Genomic DNA, 8381 nt, shown 5'->3' with positions numbered 1-8381 from the left:
CGGCGGCGGCGTTGGAGGCTCCGCTCGGCCGCCCGCGCCCGGGGTCGCCGCCGCGGCGGGGCGGAGCGGCGCGGCCGGGTGCGGTGACGGCCCCGAGCCACGGGCAGGAGGCTCCGCCGCTGTCGCGCTGCGTCCTCTCTGCTCGGCCTCCCTTGGTCTGGCGGCGAGCGGCGGCGCTGGAGGTATTACCGGCGGAAGCGGGGGCAGGTGCGGGGAAGGTGTTTTTGCGCTGGAGTTTCGATTCGGAGGAGGACCCAGTCCGCGTGCGGGTGGCGATGCTGGGCAAGAGATGAAACTTTGTTAGGGAGGCCCTGATCGTAACAAATCATGAAGTTTCATAACACAGCGAGAAATAGATTTTTTTTTTCATGACTTTGGGAGCTAGTTGGCAGGTAGAGTAATTCTTGGCTTGTTCGTAAGCGTAACAGTCTAACTTCTCCTCCTGTTAGTGTTTTGGAAGCGTGAGAAAAGGTAGGAGTATTAAACACTGACGGGAAGCGGGTTTGTTGCAAGCTGCAGCGCTGGAGGACCTGCGGCTCGGGCTCTGGAGTGAACAAAGTTTACAAAAGCTTCGGAGCACGGCGAGTTTGTGAAGGAGCCGAGCAGCGTAAACACACAAGGGACGATCTAGACGGAGCTTGAGCGGAGGTGGAAAGAAATGCTGGAAAGAAGATAGGGGCTAAAGAAGAAAGGTGATCTGACAATAATACCTAGCTGAAGCAGCTGTTTAGGAACTATGGCTACTGAAATAACTTCTGGAGAAATTTCAACTGAGGCTGAGGGTACGGTTAGCCAAAAATTTTCAAGGGAAAGAAGATTTCTTTGAAAAAAGCTTGTTTATCAAGCCTAAGATGTTTCCTTTGGAACCTCTCAGACCTGACAAATTTTTCCTGTTGCAGACTTCTGCTAAGTCTGTCTCTGGACCAGGATTTCTGGAAACACCAAGGGTCCTGACTCAAGGATGTGTCCCAGGCAGGCAGGATGGCACCTGCTCAGGGTTGCTGGAAGCTGCTCAGCTGCAGCCGAGGCTGCCTGTTTGGTGCTGGCTGTCCCAGGGCGAGCCCTGGAGCCGCTCTGGGAAAGCGGGACCTTCCCCAGGATTTCTTTCTGCTACAGCTGCTGAAACCGGTAGAACAATTGAAGAGCAAACAGCTGCCCTTTCACTGGGGACTTCGTGTAGTTTGGGTTACGGTCTGATTTAAATATAAACCAACTTCGTAATTCACTGATTATTTAGTTTCGTTTTTATTTGATGCTCACCTGGCTCTAGTCCGTATTTTACTTATGGGTGTAAACTAGTTGAAAAAAAGAGATTTTCTATTTGCGTGCGTTAACTCTGAAGAAAGCTTGCAATCTTTTTCATACCTCAGTGTAGGCATATGTGGTCAGAATTGCTGGAGGTATCCAAATGAGAAAGTTAAAATTCTAATGCTAGAAAATCCACTTGTTTCCATACTAATTTTGCTCAGTCATGAGGATAGATTAATTTAGGCCAGGGCACGCTCAATATGTAGTTAAATTTTCTGTATTTGCAGGGGTGTGTTTTTTGTTATTATCGGTCTAACCTTTTCGACAAGCAGCTCTTCCATATTAAAGGATGAAAAGACTCAATCCTCCCAGCTGCTGGGGCTGTCACATATGCTCTGGGCAATGTGCCGAAGTCTCTTTCTGCTGAGCTGATTTTCTCCTTGCTCTTTCAAACACTGGTATTAGTGGGAGAGGCAGATGGCTACAGGAGTGTGGCACCTCTCAGGAGTAATGCTGCTCTAGGAAGGAGAAGTAGGCTCTTGCTACAAGGCCTAGATTGATTCTGCTGCCTGAGGAAAGGGAGCCTCCTGCTATGGGTTGGTCTCATACTCGCAGAAGGAGTCAGCCCTAAGGTGACTGACTGATAGCCAACATCGTAAACAGTTATTGAAGAATACAGGAAAAATTACTATTTGCTAGAATAAATATAAACTGAAGGTTATTTCTTTTTCTTTTAATTAGTTAATTTTGTGAGGTTTTTTTTCCCTCCCCAAATGTAAAGAGCCCTTAGTTCTGTAGAAGAGATTGGCTATCCTGTAAGTTGCTGATGCTGGGCTACTCTGCAAAATGAATAAGCTGCAAAGGAAAGAGCTGGAAGGAACCCTGGATGTCATTGTGCTTGGACTACATCTGGATGTGGTGGAGCTCAAAGCTCTGCTGTTTTCTGGATGTAGTTGGGAAGATGCGTCCTGTCTGCTTGCTGCGTGGGTAGGTAGAATAGAGGCAGTAAGGGGTGTAACTTTTTGTTTGTAGCTGAAAAGCTGTTGCTTCAAGGATGCTGCATTATTATACTGGCACCTCTTGGAAAGGGTCTCTTCTGTATTTGTCATCTGATTCTTACTGTACAATCTAAAGTTCATAATATGCTCATATAGCAAGTTCTAAAGAAACATACAGAAAACGGTTTAAGCACCTGACTTTCATTAGACATCAAATTAATGTCTCCTGTGTCTTTGAAAGTCTGCCACAAACTTTTAGTAACTATGTCTGTTTGCATATGGAGGTGTTCTGCCATCCAGAGCCTCCCGAAGTAGCAAAGCAGCATATAAGACATTCAGCAATCCAGTCAAATGCCTTGTGGAAGGGATATCTTGTTTTCTTAATTTTGGTCTTTCTGGCCTCTGAGACCCTTGAGCAGCTCATTTTCTTTTGAAACTCATTGCTTAGGAAAATAGGTCATCTCTCTTTTGATATTTCTTCTAATTGGTTCATAGGATCCAAAGATGTTTGATGTTCATGGGTAGCTAGCTTTCCTGGGTGCTCTTGTGGGTTCGCATGCTAGAGAATGATGAAGAAGCTTTTACCTTGTAATTCTGAGCAATTGCTCATGTCTTTGTTTCACATCTTCTGCTTCCTTCTGCATTTTTAAATCAAATGGGAGGCTTGTATGTGGCTCTGTGGATAGCATGGTTTGAAAAACGTAAGATTTCCTATACTTGTAATAATTTGACAAGACCAAGTCTTGTTCTGAATTACTGGAAAAGTAATGGACGTTGAGCTTGAGAGGTCAAGGACTTCCTTACTTCTGCAGAGAATGGCATTTTCTTCACTTGAGGGTAAGCAAGATTAATTTAAACCTCACTTGTAAAGAATGCATATAAATAGGCAAAACTATAGAAAGGGGTAAAGAATGGAAAAATTCAAGTCTGGAAGGACATAAGATATTGGAGAGAAAATTTTCCTGGAGAACAAGTTATTTGGTTATTGTCTGCTGCAGATACTCTTTCTCTGAAGCATCTACTGCTAGCTGCTACAAGGCTAGCACAAGTGAACAGCACAAACAGTACATCTAATTCACTGTACTAATTCCTTTATAATGACATATGTAAATACCACCAACGTTTATTGAATTTGAGCATGGTATGCTGTAACTTTTGTTTTGTTGATTTGTATGTTAACTGTGAAGATCTAGTGGCAGCTTACTTTGATGTAGCCGAACTAACGTTAAACTTGCTGGATGAGTTTTGTGAGTAGTGAAGTTTCACAGCTCCAGGTTTTTCAAATGCTCTTTACTACCTTAGGGCCAATTTTACTGGTTCTGTTGTTTGGCTTTAGCTGAAAACACTGCTTGTCTAAAGAGCTCATCATTTCCGAAACAGTTTTTTTTTTCCACTGCTTACCACAAGATTTTTGTGAGTTTTTTGCCAAGTAATCTAACCATCTTTCCATAGGGCGTTAATCAAATAACAGATTATATCATGTTTATTGATTCTGCTATGGAGTAGGTAAATGGAAATGATACCCTTGCAAGGTCTTTGCAAGCAGTGTTTTCTGTAACTGTTCAGTGCAGTGAAAGGTGTGCTTTATGTTATTCTTGAAAATAACTCATCACCAGAGAGCCAGGCAGCTCTCAAACAACAAAGCTCTCAGCCTTAAACAATTCCTTGTGCTTTGCAGTTTCTTTCCCCAAGGACTAGGGGAAAGCTAGGCTTCATTATGTGTCCAGCTGATTATCAGGTTTGGGCCATTTTAGATCAGCAGTGCGTGTAAATGACTTCTCAACTCTTACGTCTTTTTAAATGAGTGCCTAGCTGAAGTTCATTTTAAAGACAAGTAGGGGAGCTTGGCAGCGTATCTTAGACTTAACCAGAGGTCTATTGTGGTTGATGGAACTTAGCTGAAAACAGTACGGAAACTTTGATTCCAGGAATCAACAGCAAATGTCGTTGACTTTGTTAAGGTAGCAAAGTTCTGGGACCTCCAAGTGTATGTCTAATAGCCACAAAGTGTTAATAGATTCTAGAAACTATGGATGAGATTTTCAGTAGTTTGATGGAATGAGATGCTCAAGTCAGCTAGCAGATGAGCGCTTCTCTCTTCGAGACTCATTTAAGGATCTCAGATTTAAACCTTGTAGACTATACAGCCAGAATCAATACACAATATGAATATTATATTTGAAGCAGGTAAATGCTGTCTGTGGGCTTGGTATCCCTTGAAATCTGCCCCTAAAAGTTTCTGCATGCCCTTCCAAAGTCATCAGGAGGACAGAAACCATGGCAGCAGTCCAACTTGCAGATGAGACTGGTCATGAACAATGGTGCGAGAGTTTATTTGAGAAAAGAGGCATTAGATTTAGAAATGCTATTTGATCAGTGACTGAAAACTAGTGAGGGCAGCGGTGCCTCCCAGATTGGCCGTGGCTTAAGTAAGAACTTGTATTTACACACTGTGAAGGTAAGGGTTGCATTACAAGGAACAAAAATATTCCTAGCTGCTTGTCCCTGAGCAGGTAGCTTGATTTCTGTTATATTTTGGACATAGGACAAGAGACTTTTTTCTTTGAACCAAGAAGGGCAGTTGGATAAGACAGAGGGGAAAGAAAGAAAGAAAGAAAGAATTTGTATAATGAACAAAAAAATGGATGCAAGTTTACACGCACAGTTACTTTTATTTAAAAAAGCATAGAAATCTGTGGTGCCTCCCTTCTCAAACACGCTTTATTTTTGAAAAGCCTTTCAGTTCCTCTTTATTGTGCATAGTGTTCCTACAAGGAAGAGTATCTAATGAAAAATGACACTTTTAATAACTTACCTCTGGATCTGATCTGCTGACTCTAATGACCAGAATATCCTATGAGTTGCTGCTATTACCTCTGTGCTATCTGTACTGCTTGGAGCAGGAGAGGCGTGCTTCTGCTCTTGTTCAAGAAGTTGGTTTTGAGTTCCAGTGTTTTATTACCAAAAAATTTGCATAGACACAACAAGGGGGTCCTCATACTGCTGTGACTCCTTGTTCTGAGGGGTATTAACTCCTAGACATGGCTTTTAGAGTGAGTTTTGCCTGTAGAGGATAATTTGAGTAATATCTACTCAACAGGGCAAAACAGATTCTGTGTGTACCAACTGCCCTGTAGCACCAATTCAATAGTGAGAGAATATTTCCTCAGGTGTTACTAATGTAAGTGCTTTTCTGAGAACAAGAATGAACCTAGCTTTTACCTTCCTGTGAGAAGGAAGGTGATGCCGTGTGGGTTATCAGTGGGAATTGCAGGGTTTACCAACAGGAGTCCCTTCCTTTAGCTTCATTCATAACAAGCTCTAAAAGCATCACTTGGTGGAAGAGCCTCCTTCAAATCCAAAGGAGGCTATAGCAAGACAGAGAGCCTCCTCTGACTATTGTATTTGCTTTCACTGCCACTGCTGCCTCATGTCATCTAGGACAAAGGATTAATCTCTCTGATCCCTCTATTTCTAGTTGTAAAAGCGCAGTGTGTTACTGAGGGTGATTCACGGCTAGGCCAATCCCTGTTCTAATCCCTTGTAGCTACAAAATCATCAGTCATAAGAGGAAGGCTAATGGGAAAAATGTGGTATATTCCTGTGTAAGCTGTTTGTATATGAGAAGATGGATGGATTGAAACACAGGCAGTGTTGCAATACAGGGCTCTGCTGTGCTTTCATAACATGGACCATGTTACAGCAGGAAATTCTTGTGATTGCCTTGTCTTCCCCTATCTGAGCGTGTTCTTTTCCCATTCTCTCCTATTTCCCATGGCCTTCTTCACCAAAATGCTCCAAAGGGACTCTCGCTGAACAGCTTGGTTAAGGTTGCTACAACAGAAAGTGAAAGTTGACTGTGACTTTCCTGTTCTTAATAAGCCTGATGAAGTCTGAAACACCAGAGCGGTGTGAATAGCCGTCAGTAATAGTTTGCAATAGGCGACGACAGAGGGTGTAAAATACAGGAGAACAGGCCGCCTCTTTGAGAGGAATAGCAGGAGGCTTTGGTTTTCCGTCCTGTCTCATAAGTGAATTGGGTGTACTTGTAGTTCTGTGTCCAAAATGTTGTCTGTTTAAATGTGATTGTCACCATAGCTTTCAGAGTCATTTTCATATAGAATCTGCCTGCCAAATCCAAACTGGAAATGCCAGGACTAGCAAAGACAGTTGTTTTCAGTTCCCCCCCCCTTTTTTTTTTAACTCCTTTAGCTCACTTATATTTCATGTAACTGTTTAAATTGAAGCTGCTCTTGTAAAGTATATATATACACCTACAACTGCCAAGTAGGCTGGAAACTTGCAGATAAACTGCTGCTCTTTGACATTGAAAATCATCTCTAAATGAGAGCATTTTCCTGCTCCAAACAGCATAAATGTGTGCAGACCTAAATGCTGTCTGATTGCAAAAAAATCTGTTTAGCTCTGAAAGAGGAAGCAGTTCTTTTGCAGCTAAAGATTTGTAGTGAGAGACAGGAAATCTGAGTTATGTTCCTACTTTTGACCTGTATTCTCTGGATTAAGTTGCTACACCTATGTATATCTTAGTTCCCCGCAACTCAGTTGTCACCTGTCTTATGTGGTTGTTACAAGGTTCTTAGGGTTTTTAGCCTGCTTTCCAACAGGACACATGCTTATGCAATCACACTGCAAGTAACTTCTGAACCTGTTGGCTAAATGTCAGATATTTGCTGGAATGATAGAGGTCACCAGAAGAGGGGAATGTAAATTGCAATGTCATGAGCATAGAGGGAGACAGTCAGTGTTGCAGCCTCACCCTGCATTGAAGCCCATAGAGATTAAACGTTTTTAGATAGAAGATAATTCACATGGATGAGTGATCCCTCTGAACACTGCAAATACAGGATGCTGAACTGTAAAATATCAGACTATGCTAATCCTCCTGCCCATTGGATTGCTGTCTGTCTTTGCAAGGCATTGAGAGAGCCCAGGGGAAAATGCTAAGTATTGTTACTTCACTGGAATTGATGTGGCGCAGCAGGCTCTTCACAAAATTAATGTTTGATAAAATAAGGGGGCTGGGGCACGAGAGATTCAATTGTAAAACTGCGGGAGTCTTGTCAGGTTGGCTTGATCTTGAGAGTTAACAAAAAAGGAAGTAACATGTTTGATTAAAAGAGAGAAGGGGAATTTAACTTTACTCTTGACATAACCATGCAGAAGACAATAAAAATGAGACCAAATTTCAGCCTTCTAAATGACTGTGTTCTTATGCAGTATGTTAACATGTTGTACTGAAATATCTCATTACTTTTGAGTGCAAAACCTCTATGTAAGTGTTTTTCAGCAGTTCCTTTGCATGAGTTTTTCTCTCTCTCTCTCTCTCTTTTTTTTTTCCTCTGTGATTCTCAGGATAGCAGTGTTCAGTTGTTTTGTACCCTTCCTCATAAGGTCAGACCTGACAAGGAAGGATAATCTGTCTGACAGAGACCCCTGAAGTAATACGGTCTTTGAAAAGTTGTTTAAATATTCACTAACTTGCTTTCATTACAAAATTGTGAGGCTGGAAAGGTTTCTGTGTAGTGCTGTACAAGCTCCTACATGCTTTGGCAGGTGTGTGAGAAAGAGCCCTGCTCTGATACACCTGAGGAGCTCTGTAGCTCCCAAGGCTTTTTTGAGATGAGATAATTTTTCATGGCCCTTCCTGGAAGTGTAGAAAAATGACACGGTGATGTTTTCCAGGCAAATTGCTGAGAAAATAAGACTTACAAGATGCATGTATATTTTTCCAAATAGCAGGAAGTTCAGAATTACATACTGCAGCTCCACTTTGACTTTCCCTGATCCATCTGACTCTTTTCTTAAACAAGGAAACGCATGGTTTTGTCTCTGGCTAGACAGTGTGCAAGTGACAGACTAGAGCTACGACTTTGAAGCTCTGTGTCCAATGCAGCAGGGAACGGTAGAGTGTGGCAGCATCTCCTGCACTTGCTCACCTGCATGCTATATGCAGCTGACTGCTCAGATCTCTGCTTTGCTTTCTGCTGGTGGTTTTCTTCTACCCAGGATCTGACTCTCCCATGGTCTGCTTTTGGTGTTCTGGGGATCCTGAGCTGCTCATGTCCGCTCAAGACCTAGGCTCTTATCCACTAGGGGTGTTGATATCAGCTTCGC

At 42.6% G+C, this 8381-nt stretch overlaps 1 protein-coding gene across 5 annotated transcripts in view; it reads left to right on the top strand.

Annotated features, from left to right (window-relative positions):
• The first annotated feature begins 57 nt into the window (after positions 1–57).
• Positions 58–8381, top strand: part of MARCHF8 (membrane associated ring-CH-type finger 8) — a 102700-nt gene continuing 94376 nt past the window's right edge. For all 5 annotated transcript variants that reach the window (XM_085324774.1, XM_085324777.1, XM_085324773.1 and 2 more), the window contains exon 1: positions 58–182. The gene's annotated coding sequence lies outside the window, so the exon portion shown is untranslated. The remainder of the gene's footprint in view (positions 183–8381) is intronic.

This window comes from Rhea americana, unplaced genomic scaffold, assembly GCF_003343005.1.
Source record: "Rhea americana isolate MKP2758 unplaced genomic scaffold, rheAme1 scaffold_93, whole genome shotgun sequence".
Taxonomy (NCBI): Eukaryota; Metazoa; Chordata; class Aves; order Rheiformes; family Rheidae; genus Rhea; species Rhea americana.
This window is presented reverse-complemented; position numbering and strand designations above follow the sequence as displayed.